Here is a 20,294-nt window from a genome sequence, read left to right as displayed (position 1 = left end):
GCAGGTAGATAGATAGAGCAGGGGCTAGCTAGGGAAACAAGGAGAGCGTTTGAGAGAGGCAGTGAGAGCGGGATCATGGGAGTTGTAGGCTAGGAAAGCATGTAAAAAATGCAGAGGATGCCAGGAGCTCCCAGAGAAAGCCAGAAATCGCTCAAAACACTGCTAAAGGTATTTTGGTGCACTTATTAACCCATTAATAGCACTTAAATAGTTTTTTTTTAAAGTTTTTTTTTTTTTTTTTCCCCCCCAGAAAACCCCTGCAAATACTTTGGAGATAAAATGCTCTCTGTAATCCTACATAAAATCCTTTAGAGGAGTTATGTGTTAGAGGATTTCACTTTACAGGCATTTCCTGGTCTTTGCAAAGTGGCATGTCGTACAAAAACACAGTCTAATACTGTGATCCAAAAACCAAATAAGACTCCTTCCCTTCTGTACCCGGTTGTATGCCCAAACAGCAGTTTATGCCCACATATAACAGTGTCATACATTTTGGCATAAACTGATCTTTGGTTACTCTTCAGGGTGCAGACGTAAAATTTGTTATGTGGTTTTTGGAATTATTGTTTGGTTTTTGGACGCCGTGTCATGTTTGCAGAGCTTCTGAAGTGCCAGTAAAGTGGAATCCCTTAGATAGTGACCCCATTTTGAAAACTGCACCCCTCAAAGCATTTATCAAAAGGGCGAAGTGGGCATTCATTTTTTTCAGTTAACGCTCACTCCTGATGTCACCTGTTCAGCTTGGAAGGGGGCGACATTACCATGATGTAAGGGTGCATGCACACTACGTAACGCCGGGCATGTATGAGAGCCGTACACGCCGGCGTTACAGCAGGGCTGCCGAAAAACTTCCCTTTCACTTCAATGGGAGCGCTCGTAAACGCCGCTGTTACGAGCGCTCCCATTGAAGTGAATGGGAAGTGTTCGGCAGTCTGCTGTAATGCCGGCGTGTACGGCTCTCATACACGCCCGGCGTTACTCAGTGTGCATGCACCCTAATAGTACACCATGGTGCATTAAAGGGGTTTTCCAAACCTCTTAACTCTTTTATTTTTCTGTTCACAGAGCCATATGAGTCATTAATAGAGATGAGCGAACAGTGTTCTATCGAACACATGTTCGATCGGATATCAGGGTGTTCGCCATGTTCGAATCGAATCGAACACCACGTGGTAAAGTGCGCCAAAATTCGATTCCCCTCCCACCTTCCCTGGCGCCTTTTTTGCACCAATAACAGCGCAGGGGAGGTGGGACAGGAACTACGACACTGGGGGCATTGAAAAAAATTGGAAAAAGTCATTGGCTGCCGAAATCAGGTGACCTCCATTTTAGACGAATAGTGGATTTCAAATCCGGGTCATATGAGAATGTGAACTTTGTGACTATGAGACAGGGATAGCTGTACAGGCAGGGATAGCTAGGGATAACCTTTATTTAGGGGGGAATGTTATTAAAAATAACTTTTTGGGGCTCTATCGGGTGTGTAATTGTGATTTTTGTGAGATAAACTTTTTCCCATAGGGATGCATTGGCCAGCGCTGATTGGCCGAATTCCGTACTCTGGCCAATCAGTGCTGGCCAATGCATTCTATTAGCTTGATGAAGCAGAGTGTGCACAAGGGTTCAAGCGCACCCTCGGCTCTGATGTAGCAGAGCCGAGGCTGCACAAGGGTTCAAGCGCACCCTCGGCTCTGATGTAGGAGAGCCGAGGGTGCACTTGAACCCTTGTGCACCCTCAGCTCTGCTACATCAGAGCCGAGGGTGCGCTTGAACCCTTGTGCACACTCTGCTTCATCAAGCTAATAGAATGCATTGGCCAGCGCTGATTGGCCAATGTATTCTATTAGCCTGATGAAGTAGAGCTGAATGTGTGTGCTAAGCACACACATTCAGCTCTACTTCATCGGGCTAATAGAATGCATTGGCCAGCGCTGATTGGCCAGAGTACGGAACTCGACCAATCAGCGCTGGCTCTGCTGGAGGAGGCGGAGTCTAAGATCGCTCCACACCAGTCTCCATTCAGGTCCGACCTTAGACTCCGCCTCCTCCGGCAGAGCCAGCGCTGATTGGCCGAAGGCTGGCCAATGCATTCCTATGCGAATGCAGAGACTTAGCAGTGCTGAGTCAGTTTTGCTCAACTACACATCTGATGCACACTCGGCACTGCTACATCAGATGTAGCAATCTGATGTAGCAGAGCCGAGGGTGCACTAGAACCCCTGTGCAAACTCAGTTCACGCTAATAGAATGCATTGGCCAGCGCTGATTGGCCAATGCATTCTATTAGCCCGATGAAGTAGAGCTGAATGTGTGTGCTAAGCACACACATTCAGCACTGCTTCATCACGCCAATACAATGCATTAGCCAGTGCTGATTGGCCAGAGTACGGAATTCGGCCAATCAGCGCTGGCTCTGCTGGAGGAGGCGGAGTCTAAGGTCGGACCTGAATGGAGACTGGTGTGGAGCGATCTTAGACTCCGCCTCCTCCAGCAGAGCCAGCGCTGATTGGTCGAGTTCCGTACTCTGGCCAATCAGCGCTGGCCAATGCATTCTATTAGCCCGATGAAGTAGAGCTGAATGTGTGTGCTTAGCACACACATTCAGCTCTACTTCATCAGGCTAATAGAATACATTGGCCAATCAGCGCTGGCCAATGCATTCTATTAGCTTGATGAAGCAGAGTGTGCACAAGGGTTCAAGCGCACCCTCGGCTCTGATGTAGCAGAGCCGAGGCTGCACAAGGGTTCAAGTGCACCCTCGGCTCTCCTACATCAGAGCCGAGGGTGCGCTTGAACCCTTGTGCAGCCTCGGCTCTGCTACATCAGAGCCGAGGGTGCGCTTGAACCCTTGTGCACACTCTGCTTCATCAAGCTAATAGAATGCATTGGCCAGCACTGATTGGCCAGAGTACGGAATTCGGCCAATCAGCGCTGGCCAATGCATTCTATTAGCCCGATGAAGTAGAGCTGAATGTGTGTGCTAAGCACACACATTCAGCACTGCTTCATCACGCCAATACAATGCATTAGCCAGTGCTGATTGGCCAGAGTACGGAATTCGGCCAATCAGCGCTGGCTCTGCTGGAGGAGGCGGAGTCTAAGATCGCTCCACACCAGTCTCCATTCAGGTCCGACCTTAGACTCCGCCTCCTCCAGCAGAGCCAGCGCTGATTGGCCGAATTCCGTACTCTGGCCAATCAGCACTGGCTAATGCATTGTATTGGCTTGATGAAGCAGTGCTGAATGTGTGTGCTTAGCACACACATTCAGCTCTACTTCATCGGGCTAATAGAATGCATTGGCCAGCGCTGATTGGCCGAATTCCATACTCTGGCCAATCAGCACTGGCTAATGCATTGTATTGGCTTGATGAAGCAGTGCTGAATGTGTGTGCTTAGCACACACATTCAGCTCTACTTCATCGGGCTAATAGAATGCATTGGCCAATCAGCGCTGGCCAATGCATTCTATTAGCGTGAACTGAGTTTGCACAGGGGTTCTAGTGCACCCTCGGCTCTGCTACATCAGATTGCTACATCTGATGTAGCAGTGCCGAGTGTGCATCAGATGTGTAGTTGAGCAAAACTGACTCAGCACTGCTAAGTCTGCATTCGCATAGGAATGCATTGGCCAGCCTTCGGCCAATCAGCGCTGGCTCTGCCGGAGGAGGCGGAGTCTAAGGTCGGACCTGAATGGAGACTGGTGTGGAGCGATCTTAGACTCCGCCTCCTCCAGCAGAGCCAGCGCTGATTGGCCGAATTCCGTACTCTGGCCAATCAGCACTGGCTAATGCATTGTATTGGCTTGATGAAGCAGTGCTGAATGTGTGTGCTTAGCACACACATTCAGCTCTACTTCATCGGGCTAATAGAATGCATTGGCCAGCGCTGATTGGCCGAATTCCGTACTCTGGCCAATCAGCACTGGCTAATGCATTGTATTGGCTTGATGAAGCAGTGCTGAATGTGTGTGCTTAGCACACACATTCAGCTCTACTTCATCGGGCTAATAGAATGCATTGGCCAATCAGCGCTGGCCAATGCATTCTATTAGCGTGAACTGAGTTTGCACAGGGGTTCTAGTGCACCCTCGGCTCTGCTACATCAGATTGCTACATCTGATGTAGCAGTGCCGAGTGTGCATCAGATGTGTAGTTGAGCAAAACTGACTCAGCACTGCTAAGTCTGCATTCGCATAGGAATGCATTGGCCAGCCTTCGGCCAATCAGCGCTGGCTCTGCCGGAGGAGGCGGAGTCTAAGGTCGGACCTGAATGGAGACTGGTGTGGAGCTATCTTAGACTCCGCCTCCTCCAGCAGAGCCAGCGCTGATTGGTCGAGTTCCGTACTCTGGCCAATCAGCACTGGCCAATGCATTTCTATGGGGAAAAGTTAGCTTGCGAAAATCGCAAACTGACAGGGATTTCCATGAAATAAAGTGACTTTTATGCCCCCAGACATGCTTCCCCTGCTGTCCCAGTGTCATTCCAGGGTGTTGGTATCATTTCCTGGGGTGTCATAGTGGACTTGGTGACCCTCCAGACACGAATTTGGGTTTCCCCCTTAACGAGTTTATGTTCCCCATAGACTATAATGGGGTTCGAAACCCATTCGAACACTCGAACAGTGAGCGGCTGTTCGAATCGAATTTCGAACCTCGAACATTTTAGTGTTCGCTCATCTCTAGTCATTAATGTTTGAGGGACAAATTGTACTTTTAATGTAAATTAATTCCATACAATATACTGGGAAGCTGAAAAAAATTCAGAATGTGGTAGAATTGGAGAAAAACTGAGTTTCTGCAACATTCTTATGGGCTTTGTTTTTACAGCATTCCCTATACAGCCAAAATTACATGTTATCTGTGGGTTGGTATGATTCCGGTGATACTATTTTTAACTTTTTACCGCTTAAAAAAATACAAATCTTTGCATATCTTTCCATGCACATACAGTACAGACCAAAAGTTTGGACACACCTTCTCATTCAAAGAGTTTTCTGTATTTTTATGACTGAAAATTCTCGATTCACACCGAAGGCATCAAAACTATGAATTAACACATGTGGAATTATATACTTAACAAAAAAAGTGTGAAACAACTGAAAATATGTCTTATATTCTAGGTTCTTCAAAGTAGCCACCTTTTGCTTTGATTACTGCTTTGCACACTCTTGGCATTCTCTTGATGAGTTTCAAGAGGTAGTCACCTGAAATGGTCTTCCAACAATCTTGAATGAGTTCCCAGAGATGCTTAGCACTTGTTGGCCCTTTTGCCTTCACTCTGTGGTCCAGCTCACCCCAAACCATCTCGATTGGGTTCAGGTCTGGTGACTGTGGAGGCCAGGTCATCTGGCGTAGCACCCCATCAAATAGTCCTTACACAGCCTGGAGGTGTGTTTGGGGTCATTGTCCTGTTGAAAAATAAATTATGGTCCAACTAAACGCAAACTGGATGGAATAGCATGCCGCTGCAAGATGCTGTGGTAGCCATGATGGTTCAGTATGCTTTCAATTTTGAATAAATCCCCAACAGTGTCACCAGCAAAGCACCTCCACACCATCACACCTCCTCCTCCATGCTTCACATTGGGAACCAGGCATGTAGAGTCCATCCGTTCACCTTTTCTGCGTGGCACAAAGGGACGGTGGTTGGAACCAAAGATCTCAAATTTGGACTCATCAGACCAAAGCACAGATTTCCACTGGTCCAATGTCCATTCCTTGTGTTCTTTATCCCAAACAAGTCTCTTCTTCTTGTTGCCTGTTAGAGATGAGTGAACAGCGTTCGATCGAGTACATGTTCGATCGGATATCAGGCTGTTCGAGATGTTCGATTCGAGTCGAACACCAGGTGGCAAACTCACTAAAAATTTGATTCCCCTTCCACCTTCCCTGGTGCTTTTTTTGCACCAATACCTGCGCAGGGGAGGTGGGACGGGAACTACGACAACGTAGGCATCGAAAAAAAAAATCAGAAAAAGTAATTGGCTGGCTAATTCAGGTGACCTCCAATTTATACGAATGGTGGATTTAATATCCGGGTCATATGAGACTGTGAACTATATTACTGTGAGATAGGGATAGATGTACTGGGTTAGCTAGGGATTACCTTTATTTAGGTGGGAATGTTACTCACACAGCTCTTTGGGGCTCTATCTGGTCGGGATCCCTGTCAGCTTGCGATATGCGCGAGCTAACTTTTTCCCATAGGAATATATTGACCAGCGTTGATTGGCCGAATGACATACAGAGTACAGCATTTGGCCAATTAACGCTGGTTCTGGTTGTCTGTGAGGAGGCGTAGTGTAAGATCGGTCCAGAATGGAGACTGCTGTGGACCGATCTGAGACTCCACCTCCTCCGGCAGAACGTTGATTGGCCAAATTCTGTACTCTGTATGGCATTCGGCCAATCAACGCTGGTCAATGCATTCCTATGCCAAGATGTATCAGTGCTGGCCATGCGCTCAGCACTGCTACACCGGAGATGAAGCAGAGCTGAGTGTGCACTGAACCCTGCGGTACACTCAGCTCTGCTGAGATGCAGCAGAGCTGAGTGTGCAGCAGGGTTCAGCGCACACTCAGCTCTGCTACATCTCTGATGCAGCAAAGCTGAGTATGCAGCAGGGTTCAGCGCATCTCTGATGCAGCAGAGCTGAGTGTGCAGCAGGGTTCAGTGCATCTCTGATGCAGCAAAGCTGAGTGTGCAGCAGGGTTCAGTGCACACTCAGCTCTGCTACATCTCTGATGCACCAGAGCTGAATGTGCAGCAGGGTTCACATCTCCGGTGTAGCAGTGCTGGCCGTGCGCTCAGCTCAGCAGTCATCCTAACATTATATGTCCCCACATTATAATGTTCCCCTTCAATTGTCCCACAGTATAAAGTCCCCTCTCCTGGTGTCCCAGTTTAAACTGGAGCAAACTAGAAGGAGACATTAAAATGGAGCAGCTGGGGGGGGGCATTAAACTGTGGGGTTAGTTAGATGGGAACATTAAACTGGGGGCAACTAGAGGGGGACATTAAAATGAGGCAACTAGAGGCAGACACGTTCCCCTCCAGCTACCCCACAGTGTAATGTCCTCCTTCAGTTGCCCCAGTTTAATGTCCCCTTCCAACTTGCCCCAGTATAATATCCCCATCCATCGACCCCCCTCCATTTGCCGCAGTTTAATGCCCCATCCATCTGCCCAAGTTTGATGTTTCACTTCATCTATGTCCAGTTTAATGCCCCCCTTCAGCTGTCCCCAGGTTAATGTCACTCTCTATCTGTCCCCAGTTTAGTGTTCCGCTTTATCCCCTCAGTTTAATATTCCCCCTTTATTTGATCCCAGTTTAATGTCCCCTCTATCTTCCCATAGTTTAATGCCCCCTCATCTGCCCTCAGTTTAATTTTCCCCTCCATCTGCCCCCAGTTTAATGTTCCCCTTCAACTGCCACCAGTTTAATGTTCCCCTTCAACTGCCACCAGTTTAATGTTCCCCTTCAACTGCCACCAGTTTAATGTTCCCCTTCAACTGCCACCAGTTTAATGTCCCCTTCATCTATCCTCAGTTTCGCTCCCGTGCTGCTTTGAGAAGTGTGAACTGTTCAGGGAGATGCAGGCACGATGTAAGTGACGTCATCACATTGCGCCTGCAGCACAGGGATGTGCTTCACACAGAAAGGTGAAGCAGGGCTGTTTGCTGATGAATCCTACTTCATTCACACCCCAGAATGTAATAATCGTAGGTCCAAGGTGAGCGAACATAAAAACCAGTGATAGCTCTCCTGGGTTCCGGCTTGACTCCATGCTGTCGTGTAGTGTCGTCACAAACCTCACATGGGTCAGCCTGGTGTAGCCCACATCTGTGATGTCACTAAAGATAGCCAGAAACAGCAGGGAGCCACGCTGGAGCTCAGGAAAGGTATGTAACACTGATTGTTATATTTGTCATCTCTCCTGGGCCTCTGATCATCTTTTTATACACCAGAATATAACAATATGTCATGGGTGGTGTACCCCAAAATTTTGGTTTTGGCAAGCCTGAAATTTTAGCAATATTTGCAAAAATTACCCTAGGGGCCACAATGGAACATACTACTGTGTGGAGGGTCTGTTATATGACATTATAATGTGTGGAGGGGCTGCTATGTGACATTATACTTTGTGGAGGTTCCGATGTGTGACATTTTGAGATATATCATGATATATGAGATATTTTACTTTCTGGAGGCCCCAATTAGTGTGTAAATGGGGTGTTATACCATGTGAGGGCCAGGAAAGGGGGAACTATGCTATGGGGGAGCCCAAGTCTAAATTTTGCTATGAGGCTGAGTCTTTGCTAGAATGCTCCTAGTGGCGACCATGAGCCTCCAAAAAAGGCCGACTTGGTCAGCTTTAACTGACGCATAATGTCCACAATCAATTACCAGTCTTAGCGCCGGGGCTCTGCTGTATAATACAGCAGAAATCTATCGGCTATAGCCACATTAAAATACCCAACATGTGTAGTAATAGTATGGCGAATTTTGAGATGGGGATAAGGACCTGTGTGATGTCACCATTGTGTGTCCAGAGTAGAGAGGGATTAAACAACAGAAAGAAGTGGTGAAGGACATTTTCAGAGAGGGATGGAGTAGGGAAAAGACTAGAATGGAGTGGTTAAAATAAATTGTGGTGTGGATCCAATAGGTGGTGCTGACTCAGCTCCAGGAGTGTTTGCTGTGTATCACAGCTAGCACATCTGGAGCCTCCGTTTTTTCAGGTGCTGCATGGTTCAAGTAGAGATTAAGTATAACTCGCCTATATGCAAACCTAACCCGCCTGGTTTAAAGTGAACATAGCTGGTGGTACCTCGTACTAACAGTCACAAAAGTTAGTGCTACCTACTGAATCCACAGCCTACCAGGCAGCACTTCATTTTACTCACTTAATTCTAGCATGTGCTGATGGAGTAGCAGTGAGAAGTGGTGAACGATCAGTGTGCAGGGGTTGGATGCAGCCAATTCTACCCACCAGATTGCAGAATCAGTAAAAAGAGGACCCCGGACCCAGTTCTCACTGGTTCTAAACCACTTTCTGACTTATAGGCTGCAATTAACTTTAGGCTTACAAGCTACAGGGAGATGCTGTACAGAGGTACAGTTATGGGGACCATTATACTGCTTAGGGCAATGATGGGGTTATTATACTGAATGGGGGGATTGCGGGGACACTAAACTGTATGGGACATTAGGGAATATATATAAAGGGGTTATCCACCTTTTTAATATTGACGGCCTATCCTTATGTCTGGGAGGGTCTGATAGCCAGGACCGCTGCAGATCAGCTGTTCTGAAACAGTGTGGCTACCAGTAATGTTAACCTGCCTGGAGCTGCTCTGCTCACTTGTTTTAGTCTCACTTAAGTGTATGGGACAGTGTTGAAGTACCTCCACTTGCTGCTATAAATCATATGGCAGGTGAGCAATGGAGCTCCTTGCAAGTTAACATTACTGGTACAGTACATTACCTGGAACAGCTGATCTGCAGGTGCCCTGGCTGTCTGATTCCTACAGTTGTAATATTAATGGCCTATCCTAAGGATATCAATATTAGAAAGGTGGCTATCCTTTTTAATATATGAGATGTTGTTTTGTTTTCTCTCTATGAGACAGGTGGAGTGTACAGTATGAGGAATTTGCTAGTAGTTTACTACTCTACATTTCCTGCTCCACATTTACTATCAGTCCTTGCACCTCCCTCTAAAGAAAGAAATTACTCTTCATACATATAAAATTTTACATGCTGTACATACATAATTTCCTTTTCTTATTAACCATCCACATCCATTTCTTACTACGGGTAATTCTGCCAGAAATAACAGTAAAATAACAAGCAATACATATCTTAGAAAAATCCAAGTGAAAATACTATAGGATATCCAGGGACAGTAGACTCTTAATGGAGGTTATGATGCAGCTAAAAAAATCTATGAAAGAGAAAAAGAGAAAACTGAGCAGACAATATCTAGTAACTAGTGGAAGTAGAAGGACTTTCCCTGGTAACAGGGAGTAAACAGCAAAATAACAAGAAAGGAGACACCTAGCAGCAGGAACTTTAGAATTTTAAGCAGACAACAGCAACATTTTTGAATAAGGTGCATTACATTTTGCACAAGAATTACATTCTCTATTAAATGAGACTAAGTTGTTAATGACCACTTACAAAACTCTTGTAATGTTATAAATCCATAGGACATGTGTAGCTCTTTCTGTATATAGATATAACACAGTTTGCATGACTGAAAAAAGAACAGTGTCCAGTAGGGAGGTAAAATATTGAAAAACAAACAAACAAAAAACCACGAATTGTAGCCTATTAAACAGGGTGCTTATCAGTCCAATTATGGCCCATGTAAAGGCAAAGAGTTAAAGGGGCTCTATCATTGGGAAAACTCAAACACATATACTTGCATAGCCTTTAGAAAGGCTATTCCACACATGCCTTTTGTATGTTAATCCCCTCAGTCGTTTTTGAATGAGGCTGTTTTTATTCACAAGCTAAATAGCCAGCAACAAGCACCAAAAGCCTCAGTGAGCTCTGTCTGCTATGTGTGTGTGAGAGCAGGGAAGATGATGGGTCATCAGCAGTAGCAGCAGCAGCCTCCATGCTCTCTCACACACAGCACAGAGTGCTCGATGAGACTTTCGGTGCTTATTACTGGCTAATTAGCATATGCATAAAAGCGGGCTCATTCATAAATGACTGAGGGGATTAACATACAAAAGGTATGTGTGGAATAGCTTTTCTAAAGGTTATGCAAGTATATGCTTAGTTAAAAATGAGTTTTCTCAATGATAGAGCCCCTTAAATATAGTGCATTTCTGAAATCCCTCCAGAATATTCAGGCTATGATTTGAACTAGGTGTTAATTAGCTTTTGGTAATCTCATGTCATCTATTTTTTTTTTTTTTTTAGATGTACTATTGAAGTTTATTCTTGTGATCCATGCTTTCATTTGGCTGAAGAACTACACAGACATGAAGTAAAAGTTAAACATTTAATGTGACAATCTGGATGCCAGCCTTGTATATCTAAAGGTAAAATATTAATGGCTTTGTAAATTAAACAAGCATTCAATGTTTTGTAAGAATCTTTTATGAATGGAGCCTTTAGTTATGTATGAGATTTTATCCTATTTGGCAGCTGCTCCCATCAAGCTTATTGATCTGGGTCTGGAGATTTCTGGAGAGGCCCTTTGTGACAAGGATCATACAAGGATATAAGGATCTGTGACACTGACAGTCTCTTGTCTATGTTTTACACTTTGCAGTTGCTCTGATATGATTACAGTCAGCATACATGGCAAATGCCCCTACAGGTGGTACAATGTGGCATCATGTTAATATATTTTCAAAGAGTCATGGTTAGAGCCCACCACTTAATAGACCACCATTTGGACGTATTGACAGAAGAAGTGATATTTAAAATGCAACCTTTATTAGTAAGTAATTTAAACGGAATCGGTCACCAGGGTCCCTCTCACCTGAATGTAACACTTTTTTCCCCCCAGGAAAATACATACAGTTAGGGCCAGAAATATTTGGACAGTGACACAATTTTCGCGAGTTGGGCTCTGCATGCCACCACATTGGTTTTGAAATGAAACCTCTACAACAGAATTCAAGTGCAGATTGTAACGTTTAATTTGAAGGGTTGAACAAAAATATCTGATAGAAAATGTAGGAATTGTACACATTTCTTTACAAACACTCCACATTTTAGGAGCTCAAAAGTAATTGGACAAATAAACATAACCCAAACAAAATATTTTTTTTTTCAATATTTTGTTGCGAATCCTTTGGAGGCAATCACTGCCTTAAGTCTGGAACCCATGGACATCACCAAACTCTGGGTTTCCTCCTTCTTAATGCTTTGCCAGTCCTTTACAGCCGCAGCCTTCAGGTCTTGCTTGTTTGTGGGTCTTTCCGCCTTAAGTCTGGATTTGAGCAAGTGAAATGCATGCTCAATTGGGTTAAGATCTGGTGATTGACTTGGCCATTGCAGAATGTTCCACTTTTTTGCACTCATGAACTCCTGGGTAGCTTTGGCTGTATGCTTGGGGTCATTGTCCATCTGTACTATGAAGCGCCGTCCGATCAACTTGGCAGCATTTGGCTGAATCTGGGCTGAAAGTATATCCCGGTACACTTCAGAATTCATCCGGCTACTCTTGTCTGCTGTTATGTCATCAATAAACACAAGTGACCCAGTGCCATTGAAAGCCATGCATGCCCATGCCATCACGTTGCCTCCACCATGTTTTACAGAGGATGTGGTGTGCCTTGGATCATGTGCCGTTCCCTTTCTTCTCCAAACTTTTTTCTTCCCATCATTCTTTGTCTCATCTGTCCATAGAATACTTTTCCAGAACTGAGCTGGCTTCTTGAGGTGTTTTTCAGCAAATTTAACTCTGGCCTGTCTATTTTTGGAATTGATGAATGGTTTGCATCTAGATGTGAACCCTTTGTATTTACTTTCATGGAGTCTTCTCTTTACTGTTGACTTAGAGACAGATACACCTACTTCACTGAGAGTGTTCTGGACTTCAGTTGATGTTGTGAACGGGTTCTTCTTGACCAAAGAAAGTATGCGGCGATCATCCACCACTGTTGTCATCCGTGGACGCCCAGGCCTTTTTGAGTTCCCAAGCTCACCAGTCAATTCCTTTTTTCTTAGAATGTACCCGACTGTTGATTTTGCTACTCCAAGCATGTCTGCTATCTCTCTGATGGATTTTTTCTTTTTTTTCAGCCTCAGGATGTTCTGCTTCACCTCAATTGAGAGTTCCTTTGACCGCATGTTGTCTGGTCACAGCAACAGCTTCCAAATGCAAAACCACACACCTGGAATCAACCCTAGACCTTTTAACTACTTCATTGATTACAGGTTTACGAGGGAGACGCCTTCAGAGTTAATTGCAGCCCTTAGAGTACATTGTCCAATTACTTTTGGTCCCTTGAAAAAGAGGAGGCTATGCATTACAGAGCTATGATTCCTAAACCCTTTCTCCGATTTGGATGTGGAAACTCTCATACTGCAGCTGGGAGTGTGCACTTTCAGCCCATATTATATATATAATTGTATTTCTGAACATGTTTTAGTAAACAGCTAAAATAACAAAACTTGTGTCACTGTCCAAATATTTCTGGCCCTAACTGTATTTCTGTTGTAGAGATATTCAGTTATTTCACAAGATAATAATAATCAGTCTAGAAAATCAACGGTTGTTCTGGTACTCCAAACTGTTATGCTCCACACTCATCTAATATGCTCTCCGTTTTATGAATGACAGGTTTTGAGGGCTGTAACGTTTTTCTCATTCAACTAACTTTTGTGTCTTTTTACAGTTACATATTTTATGTTGGTTTATACGGTTTATATTTTTATGTTGTTTTTATTTTTGAATGTGTTTTAATTTTTTTTTATATCCGTGAAAATATAAACAAAATAGGAGGGACATCGTGTATGATTTTAAATTTTCTTTTCTTTTTTATTTAATAACACAAAATGCTATAGAAAAACTTTATAAAATAGTTTTTCCTCTTCGTTACGGTAATTTTTATTTTATATGGTGTCATCAGGGGTGGGGCTATAACCTTTAATAACGGTGTTTTATTGGCGTATTATTTTATTTATTTTTTTAAATGATTTTATTTACATTTTTTTAAAAACTTTTCTATTAATTATTATTATTTTTTTTACATTGTGTCCCCATAAGGTTATAATAGACATCTGATCACTGTTTCTTTTGTTTTGGAGGCTGATTTCCCCTGCAACTGGGGCTAGTACAGTTAGCCCCAGTTGCAGGAGGAATACAGCATCCTGCACGTTAGTATATACAGCTTACAGAGCTGATCTGGATACTGTAGGACCCAGCAGCTCTTAGAAGACGCTGACAACGGCGGATCACGTGAATGCCGAGTCAGAGGGCGGATGCATCATGGAAGCGCCACTAGCTGTGTACACAGCGCTCATTGCGCGCTGTATACACAGCGATCGAGAAGGCAGGGGCGGTAATAAATTTTCCCTGCCTACTCTCTGGGAGCTCCAGCTGAAGTTACAACCAGCTCCCAGTTTCAGCAGCTGCACGATTTTATGCAGCTGCTGTGTTCTGATTGGACATACCAGTATGTCCTGTCAGAACAAGGAAACCACTTTTCGGACGTTTATAGTCTATGAGTGGTCCGGAAGTGGTTAATTGTGCTATTGTATGGTTGAATTTCATGAAATGAGTAGGGATGGTGAGTAACAAATTACAGCAGAGTATGTTGGACTTATGCTGTTTTATGCGGTCTCTCCAACATATGTGATACCTCACAGGCATATAATAAGATAAACTACATAATTGGTATTACATGCATAGTATCCATTGATGATTTATCCCGTCTGTGGGTGGTGGATCCTATCTCACTTTAAAATCTTGGAATATTCTAAACACGAAAGGCATGACAATGTGCCTAATTTGGGAGTATGAAGAAATTGTTGTTGGGTACCTTAATGGTGGAACCTACATCTACCTTGACTAGTTTGTCATGCAGGTTCTGTGGTCTATGATAACAGGGGAGGAAATTTTCTTGAAATTCTGGGATCTCTGGGTATGTCCTTTGTAAGATGTTCCATTATCTTCAAATAACTTGATGGACTTTATATGTAAAGGGGTGAAAAGTATGAATAAATGAAATACATGTATGTACCTTGGGTCTCTTTGGTGTGGTAAGTTCAGTGACTTGATTCAGAGATAAGGGGATATTGTCACTCCTTAGGGAGAGACCACCATATAGGTGTGTGGAGACTTGTTAAGCCTTTAGCACTCCACTTTGCAAGGAACTATGGGAAGAATATGCAAATCTGCCTTCCATAAGATAAGATAAGATAAGATATTTCTTTAATAGTCCCACAATGGGGAAATTTCAGTGATACAGTTTCATAGATGGTACAGTAGTATATGACAAGAGAGAGACACATAGAAGCTCATGGCAGATAGAGAAATCCTATGAATCATAGCAACTAAAACGAAAGAAACACAGACACACTGCAGGATCATTTAGTTCTCTGTGCGGAGTGATGTTAATAATACAGCCAAATGTGGTTGGAGAACACGAGGAGAGGGGTCACAGCATGTAGATATAACAGGCAAAAAAGACATTTTTGCAGAGGTGGGGGACATAGTCAGCTATCATGATAACATGTGGTAGTTCTTTGGTATGTAGTGAGATCCCTGCTCACAGCTGATAGTTCGGTATCTTGCATCAGCACTATTGTCCATTAACCACAAAAAAATCCCCAAATGTCCTTCATCACAAGCCCTCCTCCTCCTTACCACTGTGTTCTACTTCCCCAAAGAAGTCTGAAGCCATCCAGGTATACATGGTGCTGCTCTCTTGCCAAGCTTCCATAACTCCTGGGGTAGGTGGGTGATGGTAGGTTTCCAGGCTGTAACAGAGTCCCACGTGTCCACAGTAATAGAGAGAAATACCAGTCAGCTGTAGCATCTTCACACATCAGCAATAGACGCCAAAAATCATCTCCTTGAGCGAAGAAGTCCACACATCCATGTAGGTTTCCTCCATGCCGCATGGTGTCTTGGGGGGATGGTAATAGGCACATGTGTAGACAAAGGAAACCAGTTGAACCAGGTCTTGTCATTGTCCATGCTTTACAATAGAAACAAAAGGAACAAAAAACTTCACAGGGTCTTCCATTCAATTTATAGTTGCTAATTCATAGTGCTAGATTTCTTGGTTACAGGATTTTTGAAGATACAGAGAAAAAGAGTGAGAAAGGAAAGATAAGGTTGCTCCCAGCTTGGAGCCCTGTATCGAGGCAGCCACTAAGGGCGCCAGGATGTAATTAGGAAGACAGTTGCTGCCTCAGTATTGCAAACCAATAGAGGGCGCTCACTGGAATGTGCAAGCCTGTCTTATGACAGGATTCCAGTGAAATAACCCAATAATGGCTGCTCCCTTTAGCATCATGCCCAACCTTCCAAGAGGCCTTTGTTTTGCAATGACGCTGGGATTATTACCAGGTATAGTCTCTCAATCGAGGACAGCTGTTTCGATCTACTTGGATCTCTTCAGCCCGATGTAGAGAGGAATATATCCCCTTAACCCTGTCTAAGCCTCTCACCTCTACCAGGTTATAGTCCTCTGTACATCAGGCTGAAGAGATCCAAGTGGATCGAAACAGCTGTCCTCGATTGAGAGACTATACCTGGTAATAATCCCAGCATCATTGCAAAACAAAGGCCTCTTGGAAGGTCGGGCATGATGCTAAAGGGAGCAGCCATTATTGGGTTATTTCACTGGAATCCTGTCATAAGACAGGCTTTCACATTCCAGTGAGCGCCCTCTATTGGTTTGCAATACTGAGGCAGCAACTGTCTTCCTAATTACATCATGGAAGGCAGATTTGCATATTCTTCCCATAGTTCCTTGCAAAGTGGAGTGCTAAAGGCTTAACAAGTCTCCACACACCTATATGGTGGTCTCTCCCTAAGGAGTGACAATATCCCCTTAACCCTGTCTAAGCCTCTCATCTCTACCAGGTTATAGTCCTCTTTACATCGGGCTGAAGAGATCCAAGTAGATCGAAACAGCTGTCCTCGATTGAGAGACTATACCTGGTAATAATCCCAGCGTCATTGCAAAACAAAGGCCTCTTGGAAGGTCGGGCAGGATGCTAAAGGGAGCAGCCATTATTGGGTTATTTCACTGGAATCCTGTCATAAGACAGGCTTTCACATTCCAGTGAGCGCCCTCTATTGGTTTGCAATACTGAGGCAGCAACTGTCTTCCTAATTACATCATGGAAGGCAGATTTGCATATTCTTCTCATAGTTGATTCAGAGAGTCCACCGGGATTTTCTTGGGATAATTCCTTTCTTCAAAGTTATTTTGCATGTGAGGTATCTAATTGGCGCCAAAGAAAAGTGTATGCACACATAAGTGAGAGTGCACTCTAATTTAGAAGTGTATCTCACCATCCCTTGTCTCCAGAGGAATAAGGAGCCATACAGGACTCAATAGTTTTTTATATTTGTCTTTCTCCTAAGTGCTAGTATCTCCTATATAGATTCGAAGAACATCAAAGAAGTTATTTAAAATGAGACTTAACGTGCAGGCCCACCTAGAATTTCAGCTGCCAAAGGCTTCATCTACAGCAAGGTCTGGGTGCTTCCATACACAGTTTAGATAGCCTGCCCTTGAAATACTGAGTTCAGTCAGATACTGAGTTCAGTCATATACATGCAACATGGCACAGGGGAGGAGGACCAAAATGGCAGCTACTCCCTACTTCTCATCATATGGTGGCTTTGGTGCCAAACCCATTTACAGGAACTGGAGTGTTAGGGTAAGTTCACACAGAGTTTTTTGGTCAGGGTTTTGAGGTCGTATTCGCCTCAAAACCCTGACCAAAAAGACAATTCCCATTGAAATCAATGGGAGCCGCTCAGGTCTTTTTTCCGGGAGCCGAAAGAAGCGAGGTGCTCATTCTTCAGGCCGAGTCACCTCATGATTTGGCCTGATGACACTCCCTCCTCCCGACTAGGCCCATTCATTGGGCCTAATCCGGAGCGGAGTGCATGGCTGGACGCCGCTGCAACTCGGTATTTGGTTCAGATCCAAAAAACCCTGTGTGAATTTACCCTCACAATGCTGAGGGTGTTGCATTTGGGTGTTGCTAAAGTATTCACCAGGGTCACTCCCTGTTTTGGGAGAATTAGATGCCCTTGATGATGGTGACCATTATTTATCACATATACAGTGGAAAGTTGTTCTGTGAGTTTCATAGGCTCACAGTAATTGTATATGATGCACAATCACGGATATATGAGCAATAGTGTTGCTGGTTTCCTAGAACATATACATGTGCATAAGATGCCAGAATTAGTGTCTATTATATTTATATTTGCCTGGATCACTCTAATGGCTGGGGGAATTGGGAGTGTGGTATTAATTTCCATTTCCCATAGGTGGTAAATTAACCACTGATGATGGAAATTAAGCACTATTCCCAATTTGCACTGTAGATATTGCATTTTATATAAATATAAACTCATGCTATTAATATGCTTTCACTTTGATAATGTGCACTAGATACATTGTTGCACTTTTAGTCACAAAAAGTTATCAATAAGTTATATCTAAAAGCAATCTAATTTCTCTCTCAGGAATCAATAAAGTATCTACCTTAGTATTATTAGCTATATCTATATTATGCATTTGTAACACTGACACATTGCTTCAGAAAGGCTGTAATGCTAAGCTGAAATGTTGCTGTTTGTGTGAATAAAACACTTATCTTATGTTATTCACTGGACTTTGGAGTCCTGCCTTTTCTGGTACCTTGTCATCTATTGGAGGAGATATCATCAACACTCTAAATCCTGAACAACCCCTTTAATTACGACTATAATCCCCATATGGCTACATGCACACGGAGTTACGCCGGGCTTGTAAAAATATTCATTCAGAGCCGTACACGCGAGCGCTGCAGATGTCTCCCAAACACCTCCCATTCACTTGTAATCCAATGACGTTCTAAGCTACAATCCCCACAAAACTATGAAGAACAGCACTGACAGCTCTTTCATTACTGTATTTTGTTGTAGAAAACAACTATAGTCTCCTGCTGAACACAATTTTAGGCCAGGGCCCCACAGACCGGAAACGCCGGGATTTGCTCGCAGTGGAGAAAAATCGCGGCGTTGTACAGTGCAGGCAAAGTGGATGGGATTCATGCGAATCGCATCCCCACTTTGCGGAAAAGATCGCAGCATGTCAATTATATCTACGGAAATGCCGGCGGCTTTCCCGTAGATATAATGTTAAGAGAAAGTCCGCAGAGGAAAACTCTGTGAACTCTCTCTAAAGCAGTTTAGTGATGCAGATACAGCCCGTGGGGCCTTAGCCTTAGAAAGATGTCAAAGCAGAAAAAGCTAACATATCCCTTTTAAATTGGATGTATTAAAAATTGCTAAAGAACATGGAAACAGGGCAGCTGAAAGGCATTTGGGAAACTGAAAAAAAATGATTTAGCAATGGAGGAAACAGGAAGATAAGTTGCAAAAAGCAGATTACAGTAAACACACTTTTTTTGTGGCTGTACTGCAAATGGCCAGAGATAGACATGAAAATGAAAGAGTGGATCACATATCATAGGAACAAGTGATTTTCAGTCCCTACAACAATAATATGTGAAGACAAATGTCTTGCTGCAGAGAAAGCACTGATGACTTTATTTACTGTATGTATGCATATATATATGCCATTTATTATATATAATATATCATTATATATATTATAATTATTTATTATAAATTGCATTCTACAAATAGCCACTAGATGGAGGCATACAACTGTTCTATCAAGCACAAGTCACACATTTTTACTGTATTTAACCATAAACTGGAACTTCTAATCTGAAGGCCTTTCTTACCCAGAATCACCATTTTGCATTTGCAGAGATCCTGAGGTACCAGTGGAAACCCCTAAAAAATGACAACCTTTTTGAACACTTGACCCCTCTAGGAATTTATCAAGGAGTATAGTGAGCACTTTGATACAGTTCCCTTAAACTGATGCAAATTCTCCTGGAGGAGGAGAAAACTCTGTTTAAATCCTTGGAGACAGAATTAAATAACGAGAGGGAAAAAGCTAAACTTCTATTGGAGTTGCCAGGGTTTGAAAGTAAAGACAAGCACTTTAAAGACAAGCAAAATTTAAGACAAGCACTTTAAAGACACTCCGGCGCGGGATTTGAAGACAAGAAGACAGAAGAAGACACGGAACCAGAGGGCGTCACTACAAGAAGCCAGAAGAAGTAGGCGTGCCCGAAGCTGACGTCGCACTGTGCATCCCTGCCCATGGTGCACGTTCAGGTATGATTAGCTTATATGTTTTAATGCTTTTATTTAAAAATGGGACCGGGGTTTAATATAACATTTACGGTGCCTGAATAGCCTTTTTAAAGGCTATTCACGCATGTGTGGGGCTCTATTAGCATAATTTTGCTGATAGAGCCCCTTTAAGGAACGGAAGCACTACCAGTTTAGGAGAGACTTGGAGGAGTTCAGAGAACGGAGGGCCTATGTGGTAGTTCAGGAACAGAATAAATCAAGGGCAGGGGACCCATCTTCTTCTGAGGGGGAAATCATGAACTCGAATGTACCTAGTACGAGAGGAAGGGATCTGGATGTCAATTTGAGACAGAGCTCTGGGCAAAACACTAGAAGTCAATCACGGTCAAGAAGAGGTTGAGGAAGGGGAGG

Source organism: Leptodactylus fuscus, chromosome 2 (genome assembly GCF_031893055.1).
Source record: "Leptodactylus fuscus isolate aLepFus1 chromosome 2, aLepFus1.hap2, whole genome shotgun sequence".
In the NCBI taxonomy this organism is placed as follows: domain Eukaryota; kingdom Metazoa; phylum Chordata; class Amphibia; order Anura; family Leptodactylidae; genus Leptodactylus; species Leptodactylus fuscus.
This window is presented reverse-complemented; position numbering follows the sequence as displayed.